The sequence below is a fragment of the Ranitomeya imitator genome, chromosome 3 (genome assembly GCF_032444005.1).
Source record: "Ranitomeya imitator isolate aRanImi1 chromosome 3, aRanImi1.pri, whole genome shotgun sequence".
In the NCBI taxonomy this organism is placed as follows: Eukaryota; Metazoa; Chordata; class Amphibia; order Anura; family Dendrobatidae; genus Ranitomeya; species Ranitomeya imitator.
The window spans coordinates 431,631,163-431,643,286 of record NC_091284.1 but is presented as its reverse complement, the minus strand read 5'-3'; the positions used below and the strand labels follow the sequence as shown (position 1 = coordinate 431,643,286).

Sequence of the window (12,124 nt, the reverse complement as noted above, 5' to 3'; positions counted from 1 at the left end):
TCCAAGTCTTCACAGACCATAAAAATTTGGTTTACCTGCAGACAGCCCAGAGGTTGAATTCTCGCCAGGCCAGATGGTCCTTATTCTTCTCCTGGTTTCATTTCACCCTCCATTTTCTTTCTGGGGAGAAGAACATTCGGGCCGACGCTCTCTCTCGCTCCGTTGTGTCATCTGCGGAGGAGGAGGAGGAGCCTCGGCTTATTGTCCCCACCGAGAGCTTGAGAACTGTGGCTCCGGTTTCGCTAGAGTCTGTGCCCCCGGGCAAGACTTTTGTTCCATCCAGTTTGCGACCGGAGGTTCTCTCTTGGGCACACTCGTCCAGGGTGGGTGGACATTTTGGTACCAAAAGGACATCTGAGTTACTGGCGAGGACATACTGGTGGCCGCATATGGCTCGTGATGTCGCAGAGTATGTTCGGGCGTGTGTCTCTTGCGCCAAGAACAAGACTCCTCGGCAACGGCCAGCTGGTTTGCTTTATCCTCTGCCGGCGGCGGACAGGCCCTGGGAGATGGTCGGGATGGACTTTGTGGTGGGCTTACCCAAGTCTCGTAACTGCACCATTATCTGGGTGATCACCGACCATTTTTCCAAAATGGTGCACTTGGTGCCTCTTCCACGGCTACCTTCTGCACGGGCGTTGGCGGTCTTGTTCATCAAGCATATCTTTCGCCTACACGGTATGCCAGACAAAATTGTTAGTGACCGGGGTCCCCAGTTTGCGTCTCGATTCTAGAGAGAGCTTTGTCGTCTACTCAGTATTGAGTTGAATCTCTCTTCGGCATATCATCCCGAGACGAATGGGTTGGTAGAGAGGGCCAACCAGACTTTGGTCACATATTTACGACATTTTGTTTCTGCCAGGCAGGATGACTGGGCATCCTTGCTACCGTGGGCAGAGTTTGCACTTAACAATGCCGTAGCCGACTCCACCGGTCAGACTCCATTCCTCCTAAATTACGGCCAGCATCCGCGTGTTCCTGTGCCCATGCCTGTGTCTTCTGCTGACTCCAGGGTGGCAGATTGGGCTGTGGAGGCACGGGACATTTGGGACCGCACGCAGGATGCCATTCGGGCCTCCAAGGAGAGAATGAGGTCCTCCGCCGATGTTCATCGGCGCCCCGCTCCGACCTTTGCTCCTGGCGACTTGGTGTGGCTCTCCGCCCGTAACATCAGGCTGCGAGTTGAGTCCACTAAGTTTGCTCCTCGCTACTTGGGTCCCTTCAAGGTTCTCGAACGGGTTAATCCTGTGGTCTACCGTTTGGCTCTTCCTCCACGCTTGGGTATCACCGACACCTTTCATGTGTCCCTCTTGAAACCCGTATACATGTCCCGGTTTTCCGAGTCATCTGCCGGGACATCGGGTTCGTCTACGGACGATTACGAGGTGAACGCTATTTTGGGGTGCAAGGTGGTACGTGGCAAAAAGTTCTATCTGGTGGATTGGAAAGGTTATGGCCCAGAGGACAGGTCATGGGAGCCTGCTGAAAACATTCGGGCCCCACAGCTCATTGCTGCCTTCGAGTGTAGCGAGGCCCAAGGAGGGGGGGGTCCTAGGAGGGGGGGTAATGTTAGGTCTCGAGTTCCCGCTTCTGCACAGGGGGAATCTCGAGCCATCTCCGCTGCGGTCTCCCATTCTTATCCAGCCGCAGTGGATTCTGCTCAGCAGGGACGTCGGTCCCAGCGTCTTGCTCAGTCTCACTCTGTACAGAGAGTTACTGCTGCTTCTTCAGCTTCTGCCATTAAAGCCAGTGCTGGTCAGCAGCGAGCGGACTTCTCTGGGACTAAGTTCTTGTCTGCACACACTGAGCATGCCCAGGGCAAGATCTCCCGTTGGAGATCGAGGGTCATGTGCTCAGGCTCTGCAGCACATTCCATTGGTCCTCTTGGCAGGTCTTGGAAGGGCAAAGTTTCTGTGGCCACTTCCTGTGCTGCAACTATATAAACTGCGCATGACCGCACGGCCATGCGCTAGTGTACAATTGTTAATGTGTGTATGTTGTGAGTGCAAGTGGTCCTTGGATACCCCTACCCTATTGAATGTCTGTTCGCGGAAGGTGTATGGTTGCTATCTAGCGCCCGACTTATCCTACAGCACGAATCACACATTACAGCGTCCAGTTGCTGTGACCGCCAGTACGGCGCCGTGCACTTCCTCTGTGCTTTCCTTACCCAAGCCTGGGTGGTTAGTGGCGTTCGTCAGTGCGGCACCGCACGCACTCTTGTGCCTTAATATTGTTATTTGGTTTCCTTACACACCCAGTTGCGGTGTTGTGCGAGCAAGGGTCTAATCGGACTTCAATCCTAGTTGGGGTTGAGTTCGCTGACTACTTGCTCGCGCTCTATGTGCGGTACCGCGGTCCTGTGACGCAACAGGATCGCTTCCTTCACGCTGGGTGAAGTTTAACCCACGTGTGTATACTTATGAGTACCGCCATATAGTCCGTCATTACTTGGCAGCAGGTTCCATCTCTGCATGGTGGACCCAGGGCTGCGAACGCACCATACTCTATCTGTCTTAATATTTGGTGCGTTCCGCTAGCCCTAACAATAGGGGGACTTGACTCTACCCAATGTAAGGCAAGTAATTTTCAAGCTTTGAAATACTTCAATTCTTATGCATTCCCATAGCATGTGCATTAAATGGGCTTCAACCTTACCACACCACGAACACATTGAACTGGGCCTAATTTCCATTTTGAGGGGTAATCTAGAGGTTCTGTACACCCTATAAATTAGGTATAATTCAGAGACATATTGGGAGTGGATTCTATGATATTTTCCCCCAGTGCATATGATATAGCTCTAACCTCTGCTTCCCAATTGTATTTAGCAAAAAGTGATACCGTTTTAATAATGGCACTCCACAACATATTGAAAACCATTGTCAGGTAGTTAATTACCCCTTCAGGAGCTTTTCAGGAATTAATGCAAAGTGGATTGACAGGAAGGAAAAATGTTATTTTTACTACCTAAATGTTGATGAACAGGTCACTGTAGCCAGCGGATTCTAAGACCTGTAATGCCGCGATCACTAGCAGGTTGGTGAATACTTGCTTGGCAGCGATATAACACACAGCAAGACCATATTTTCTTCAAAGTTCAACTAGGTTTATTAGGCCGGGTTCACAATTGCATTGGGCAGAGCTGTGGAGGGCTGCGAACTTCCTTGTACTTCCTCTGTTAAGCCCACTGCCGCACCTCTTCCATTCAGCTCCGCTTACATCTGCATGCGTCCTACGCACCTATCTTTAACATTGGGTACGCAGGCCATGCGGATGTACAGTATGTGGATGCGTCCGCATGTGGCATTTTGATGCTGCGTCGAACTACATCGAATGCAACATGTTGCATTTTGTTGCGGTCAGCGCAGTGTCAAAGCGACGGTCGTATTGGTGGTCACTAAGGGTTTTACACACCCAGTTGTGGAACTTATTGTTATATCTAGGTATATTAATTAAAATGTACACTGTTTGAGGGAAACCCCTGTAATAAGATATACTATTTATATTGTGAAATCTGGCAAAAGAGTCATTTAAAGGGGTATTCCCTTCTCCAAGATCCTATCCCAATATGTAGCAGGCGTAATAATAATAGTATTAGCAAATACCTCCAAATAGAAATATAGTATAGCATTTCTGACTTGCTATGTCTCTTTTCTCATGTGCAGGCATTGCAGGACCTTAGGTATCCATGGTTACGACCCCTAACAACTAGCTAACTAACTTTTACTATATCAGTTGTCGTAGCCATGGATACCCAAGTTCCTGCAATGCCTGCACTAGAGCAAAGAGACAAAGCAAATCAGAAAAACTACATTTCTAATTGGAGGTATTTTTTAATATTATAATTATAACACCTACTACAAATTGGGATAGGATATTGGAGATGGGAAGAACCCTTTAAGGCTCACATTTTATGACAATATCACTCTTTTGCTACCTACAGTACATAGGAAAATCTACCATTTGCAACTGGTCGAGGGAATGTCTTTAGACTTTATTGAAGATATCCCAACTAAATTTTAACTTCACAATCCGTCCATATTATGTATGTAATGATGTGTAAGTGCCTTTAAACACTCACAGATCATCGCTCTCTCCAGTTTCGAGCACCGTTCTGGTCTCACGTGACACCTCCTCTTCTTTGCCTGCTTGCACTGTTAAGTGGGGTGGAGCTACTTCCTTTAGGCTATGTGCACACGTCCAGAATTTCTCGCAGAAAATTCCTGAGAAAAACCGGACATTTTCTGCAAAAAATATCCGCAAGAAAACTGCATGCGTTTTTGCTGCGATTTTGCCGCGGTTTTGCTGCGTTTTGTTTCCGGACACTTCCCAATGCATTTTGTAGTGGGAAATCCGCAAAAAAAACGCAAAATTAATGAACATACTGCGGTTTTTACCGCGATGTGGTTTTTTCGCGGAAAAAAAACGCATCATGTGCACAAAACATGCGGAATTCATTCTAAATGATGGGATGCTTATTGTATGCAGTTTTTTTGCGGTTTTATAGCGTTTTTATGGGGGAAAACCGCGATAAAATCCGTGAAAAAACCACAATGTGTGCACAGCCTTAATGGAAGCCTACGGTGTCATGCAGCTGCAGTGCAGTACAGTGCAACCTCCACCAGGGGGAGCCTGGTAGGGAAGCCAGACTGCACACACAGAGCAACTGAACAGACGCCACCTAGTGGCGAGAGCGAGGTCAGGAAAACTAAGTCAGAGTACAACAGTACAAAAGGATTTAGACAGAATGGATAGTCAGGACATAGCAAGGGTCAGTAAACCAGGACGGGCAAAATACGGTACAATAGGGACAAACTGAAACGGAGTCAAAAAGCCAAGCCAGGAGATCAGAACCAGGGAGTCAAGCAGATATGCAGACAAACAAAGAGACACTGGGAAAGGGCAGGCAGGGGTAGATAACAGACACAGGACAAGTCAGAGTTCACTGTAGGACAAATCAAGGGCTTCCAGAGTCAGGTTCACACACCAAAGACAGAGCTATAGCTGACACCGCCCTCAGGATACCTGGAAGCTAAATAGCAAACTCGAGCCCAGAATGAGGCAGAGCAAAGTTAACCTTTGACATGATCCACCCAAAGAAAGAGCAGACAAGACTAAACTCCAGAACGGATCATGACATACGGCATCTCAGAACGAGACCTTTTGTGGGCCGGTTAATCTGTTTGCAGGTCACGTGGGCCAGGAAAGAAACGGAGTAGCACCAGAAACCAGACTAGGCGGCGATTGGTAAGTATTTTAATACATTCCCATCATTATATAGCTTATATGGATGGATTTTGAAATGAAAATTTGAATGGGACATCTTTTTAACGGATTAAACTATATGTCAAAATAGGAAATATGGTTTATACAGTTTTTTAAAAAAAATAGCTGCGTTTTGATTGATAGGTTTTATAATCCTCATTTACATCTGGGAAAATGTGGTCTTGCATAACAGTCTGTCGGCACCATATGTTGGACGAGATTATCTCCCATAGCCAGTCTATCTTTTCCTTCAAACTGTCTGACAATTAAAATACAAATTAAAATACAAATAATTAAAATAGCTGAAACGGGTGAAGATATTACATGATAACTATAGATAGGTAAGTATCACACTGCTTGCAGACTATTACCACTGCTGCTAACATTGCACACCACCAAAAATGAGCAAGAATAGATTTGCAGAAGATTAAACTTCTAGTTCCAGGCTTGTTCCATTTGATTTGCTGACTTAGTTATTAATAGGAACATAGCCACACATCCTAATTGACTTTCTATTAATAATTTACCAAGAGACATGACACTCCGAAGTACAAATAAGAACAATGGCAACGGGGCAGACAAGTACAAGCTGGCAAAGTCAAAACGACAGTGTTTAGTATCTGATTCTTTACAGCTACAAACCTTCAGAGCGGATTCGGGATTTGTCTTGGTCAATCTCTGTGTGAAATGTTTCCTTCGAGATTCCGATTAGCATTTATTGCTGTTGTTCTGGCATTCTGGAAGGAAAAAAAACAACAAAAACACCTTTTTATAGCTTTTCTATAAAACTGAAATAGTGGGCAAACATAAGAATACAAAATCAGAAAAAGCTTGCAGGGTTACAGAATATAACACACTAATTTCTCCTTATCTTTAGAGCCTACTTACTCAATAGGAATGCGCAAAGGATGTATTCAGTAACATTTATATACCAATTTCATATGGCCATATTGTGACATGTTGGGGTCGCATTCTGGATGGGAATGGAGACAATTGGCCCCTGACTGATTTAACAAGATGGAACTTAACTCGCAATGCAACGCTAGGATGATCTAAGGCTTTTTTAGTACCAAAGACAGTCTGCTATATATGTCTTTAATACAGTTAAAGTCTAAGAGGGAACATTTGTCCTTGTCGAGAGTGCCATGCCATGTGTCTGCAAATGGAGTGTCTGGTTTGACTTGTTACCCTAAGCCATGTGGCTAGTCACGTTAAAGGGTTGATACTGACTTTTAGGATTGCTACATCCAATAAATGGCACTATAGAAGCAGAGTATACAATAAACTTGGCACTCAAATCGGTTGTAAGTTGAAGTTAATTGACTTTATTGCACGTCCCAGATACAGTTTCAACAGTTAAACGTTTTCGGTCCCACTGGACCTTCTTCAGAACAATTTCCAATTTATCTGGTTAAGCTGGTTACAACATGTGGATGGAAAAATCACCTTCTAACGAGAAACTGTGGAGCAATGCAATAAATGGGGAAACGAAGGGGCTCTAGGCGAACTAAGCCGCTAATGGAGTCTGTGGCCCATAATCAGGATGAGGAGCTCAGATCTGCGTGGCGCTGGATCGCCAGAGAGGGACGCACCCGCACAACGTTTAACTGTTGAAACTGTATCTGGGACGTGCAATAAAGTCAATTAACTTCACCTTACAACTGATTTGAGTGCCAAGTTTATTGTATACATTGATTGACGGGTTGGAGACCCTACTTGAGCACCATATCTCACCATCCAGCAGAGTGCCGTATTTTGTACATTATTTGAACTATAGAAGCAGAAGCATAAAATTGACACTGTCTAGTCAGTCCACAATGGACACCAATGGCACTTTACGGACCACACTGACATATACAGTGGGGCAAAAAAGTATTTAGTCAGTCAGCAATAGTGCAAGTTCCACCACTTAAAAAGATGAGAGGCGTCTGTAATTTACATCATAGGTAGACCTCAACTATGGGAGACAAACTGAGAAAAAAAAATCCAGAAAATCACATTGTCTGTTTTTTTATCATTTTATTTGCATATTATGGTGGAAAATAAGTTTTTGGTCAGAAACAAAATTTCATCTCAATACTTTGTAATATATCCTTTGTTGGCAATGACAGAGGTCAAACGTTTTCTGTAAGTCTTCATAAGGTTGCCACACACTGTTGTTGGTATGTTGGCCCATTCCTCCATGCAGATCTCCTCTAGAGCAGTGATGTTTTTGGCTTTTCGCTTGGCAACATGGACTTTCAACTCCCTCCAAAGGTTTTCTATAGGGTTGAGATCTGGAGACTGGCTAGGCCACTCCAGGACCTTGAAATGCTTCTTACGAAGCCACTCCTTCGTTGCCCTGGCGGTGTGCTTTGGATCATTGTCATGTTGAAAGACCCAGCCACGTTTCATCTTCAATGCCCTTGCTGATGGAAGGAGGTTTGCACTCAAAATCTCACGATACATGGCCCCATTCATTCTTTCATGTACCCGGATCAGTCGTCCTGGCCCCTTTGCAGAGAATCAGCCCCAAAGCATGATGTTTCCACCACCATGCTTTACAGTAGGTATGGTGTTTGATGGATGCAACTCAGTATTCTTTTTCCTCCAAACACGACAAGTTGTGTTTCTACCAAACAGTTCCAGTTTGGTTTCATCAGACCATAGGACATTCTCCCAAAACTCCTCTGGATCATCCAAATGCTCTCTAGCAAACTTCAGACGGGCCTGGACATGTACTGGCTTAAGCAGTGGGACACGTCTGGCACTGCAGGATCTAAGTCCATGGTGGCGTAGTGTGTTACTTATGGTAGGCCTTGTTACATTGGTCCCAGCTCTCTGCAGTTCATTCACTAGGTCCCCCCGCGTGGTTCTGGGATTTTTGCTCACCGTTCTTGTGATCATTCTGACCCCACGGGGTGGGATTTTGCGTGGAGCCCCAGATCGAGGGAGATTATCAGTGGTCTTGTATGTGTTCCATTTTCTAATTATTGCTCCCACTGTTGATTTCTTCACTCCAAGCTGGTTGGCTATTGCAGATTCAGTCTTCCCAGCCTGGTGCATGGCTACAATTTTGCTTCTGGTGTCCTTTGACAGCTCTTTGGTCTTCACCATAGTGGAGTTTGGAGTCAGACTGTTTGAGGGTGTGCACAGGTGTCTTTTTATACTGATAACAAGTTTAAACAGGTGCCATTACTAGAGGTAATGAGTGGAGGAAAGAGGAGACTCTTAAAGAAGAAATTACAGGTCTGTGAGAGCCAGAAATCTTGATTGTTTGTTTCTGACCAAAAACTTATTTTCCACCATAATATGCAAATAAAATGATAAAAAAACAGACAATGTGATTTTCTGGATTTTTTTTTCTCAGTTTGTCTCCCATAGTTGAGGTCTACCTATGATGTAAATTACAGACGCCTCTCATCTTTTTAAGTGGTGGAACTTGCACTATTGCTGACTGACTAAATACTTTTTTGCCCCACTGTACTAGAGTCCATCAGATTGCGTCGATTGGGTGAATCTGCAGCAGTCGCACATGAGGACTTGAACAGAGTTTTCTAAGTTACAGGAAGAGTAATATGCAATTTATTAGCAATTCATTGAGGTCATGTTTCTTTTTTTTTTGTACTGTGTAATTTGCTGACATTTTTTGCATCAAATTCTTCAAAATGGTGCACTCGGTTCATTACTTTTGTGAAAAATTAAGAAAAATTGTATTTATTTTTGTTTTTAACTGTTACATTTGTTGCATTTCAACCAATATGAAAATTCACAATTAACTTTACTCCAGTAAGGGACTCAAGTGAGGTGCTCAAAAAAAAAAGGGAAATTTGAAAAAAAAAAAACGCATTTTATGAATCTGAAAAGTTGTTGAGAACAAATAAAAAAAGACTTAGAAAAGAAAGACGACTTTAAAAATAGTGAAAAACATATAGAAAATATGGTTGAAATAGTGAAATCACTAATAAAGAGCAAATTAGTCCAGAAAAGAGAAGTAACATGAATTGCAGCCATCTCCTTTGCGTATTATACATATCACAGTAATTCACAATTTATTAGTCAACATTTCTTATAATTCATCAAATATGGAATAATTATATATTCTATAGCACAATAACAAACATAATTCTAAACAGAACATTGTCTTGCTATTCTGCTATTACTTTCCTCCTTGTCCTCGTTGCCTTTGAAAACATAAAAACAGGCATTTAAATAATGAAGGAAATATTATTTTCTGTTTAACAAATGTTGAAATGCAGTACGCATTTTCAATATCAAGCTCATACATATTTCATCAGTCTCCTACCAATCACACATTTGTTAGTTTTCTCTTTCCTTTTCTTTTTTTGAATGTCCTTAGCATACCCAGGAATTTCACATTTAGAGTACTGAAATGCAAGTTGCTGGCGTCAGCTTTCTGTGAAAAAGTACGAACTAATAAAATATGAGATGGGCAGCGCAAGCAATAAGAGCATATTGTGAATAAAAAATAGCTCTGAGGATATGAGTATTTGCTGCTTATTGTATTTTACACTGAAAGTGTCTATTCTATAATAAATAGTAGTGCCATATACACCTAAAACACAATGTATGGTATGGAATAAAGTCATATCACCTACCCATAAATATAATTATATAATAGTCAAAAGTGTCCAAAGAAAGGAAATATGTGGCGTTAGTCACTACTCACATACAAGCCGTGAGGCAGGGCTCCGGTGTCAGATAACAAGAGAGCATGTCGTAAACTAAAGGGATAGACAAAGGCGAAGTCAGGTCACGGTCCGAGATCAGAATACCAAGAAAACAGCGGAGCAAAGCAAAGGGGCTAGGCAAAGGGATGGCCAGAGCAAGGTCCAAAGTCAGGCAACAATAGAGCCACAGAGCTCAGAAATACAAGGCATACATGCACCACCAAGCAAATGCTATGACTGGCAGACATCTGGGACTGACAGCTTAACAAAGTAGCTAGGTAATCACTTAGAACAGGGAACACCTAAAGGAAGCTTAGCACCTCCAAGTCTCAGATTGGATGGCTAAGCTGTCTATCACGGGAGGAGTTGTAAGTGACACTCACCAATGGAATCTCCCGATAAGACGTGTCCCGGAGAGAGCCTCAGGCTCCCAAGAACGAGAGGCAAGCAAGACTTGAGAGAGATTGCTTCAGGCCTGACAGGATCTGAAGCACTTGACTGCTGGGGGGCATGGTCTAAGCTCTGGAGAGCTAGGAGCTGAAGGAAGACTGCTACAAAGGTAACTAAAGGACAGAGCTACCAAGGGGCACAGACAGGGACGTAAACCAGATCAGGCCGGGGTCAGAGCAAGGGATAGCGTGACGGTACCAAGGGCCTAGACAGAACGGCTAGTAGGGGACAAGCAGAGGTCAATACCAAATGGACAGAGACAGTACAGAGACAGAATCCAACAAACAGTATACAGAGAACAGACCGAGTCAAAAACCACAGAATCAGGCAAACCAGCACGTGGCACAAAACACACTCAGGGATCAACACACTGAGCCAAGGCCAAAAGTATCACTGACAAAGGAAATTCCCAGATGGAGGCTATACAAAGTCAACTCAGGGTCAGAGTGGGGCTACAGGAATTAACCCTAGAAGAACTGACCCAGACAAACCATGACACTGTCAACCAAAATACCAACAGCTCAACATGCCCCTGCACTAGATTGGATGACTGAGCGGTTTATCAAAATACTGAAAGCTCAGCATGTCCCTACCTTAGATTGGATGACTAAGTTGTCTATAAAAATACTGAGAGCTCAACATGCTTCTGCATTAGATTTGATGACTGAGCTGTCTATCAAAATACTGACAGATCAGCATGCCCCTGCATTACATTGGATGACTGAGCTGTCACTCACCAAACTGACAGCTCAGCACGACCTCGATTCCATAGGGCAGCAAAACTGTCACTCAATGCATCCAAGACACACTGAGCGGAGGAATCATAACAAGATACTTACAGAGGTTACAGAAAGTATTCAGACCCCTTTATTTTTTTCAGTCTTTGTTTCATTGCAGCCATTTGGTAAATTCAAAAAAGGTATTTTTTCTCATTAATGTACACTCTGCACCCCAAAAAAAACAGAAATGTAGACATTTTTTCCAAATTTAGTAAAAAATTAAAACTGAAATATCACATGGTCATAAGTATTCAGGCTTGCCTGGCTTGCCTGGATGCTGTGCATCTCCATTGTGTGAACAGCGCCACATACAAGTCTTTTATGTGCAGCATTGTGCCAAGCAGCCACCCCCTCTATTAGTTTGGTAGGTTGAGAGTGGCTGCCTCATCGGTTATGCTGCACCTGTGTTGTCTCCATCTTAACCACATGGGTCCACTGCATCCTGATAGTGCATTTGTTTAGAGGCCTAGGCAGGTAAGAAGCTCTGCCTTGTTTTGCTGTTTTTTTCTATTTTTTGGAGGATCTCTGAATCTTCTTCTTGTGCTCTTGCTGTTTAGAATTAGGACTCGTAAGCGTGGGGACCCTTGACGCGGGTTACGAGCTTGCGTATTTTGGCCAAAGTATAAACTAATACCTCACAAAAAATTTTCTTATATTTTTTTTGTGTTTTTTGCATTTTTTTCGGGGTGCAGTTGGGCCCATTTTTGTCTTGTAAACTGTGGTGTCTGTTCACATGGGGTGCATTTGGATAGCGCTGGGCAGGCCCGCCTGATCTAATAGAAGGGTGTCACTACTAGGCTTGCCTGGATGCTGTGCATCTCCATTGTGTGAACAGCGCCACATACAAGTCTTTTATGTGCAGCATTGTGCCAAGCAGCCACCCCCTCCGTTAGTTTGGTAGGTTGAGAGTGGCTGCCTCATCGGTTATGCTGCACCTGTGTTGTCTCCATCTTAACC

General features: G+C 43.9%; 1 protein-coding gene across 2 annotated transcripts in view; it reads right to left on the bottom strand.

The window, feature by feature from the left end:
• Positions 1-12,124, bottom strand: part of SRRM3 (serine/arginine repetitive matrix 3) — a 777,290-nt gene that overhangs the window by 572,926 nt on the left and 192,240 nt on the right. For both annotated transcript variants that reach the window (XM_069757291.1, XM_069757290.1), the window contains exon 2: positions 5,911-6,005. The gene's annotated coding sequence lies outside the window, so the exon portion shown is untranslated. The remainder of the gene's footprint in view (positions 1-5,910; positions 6,006-12,124) is intronic.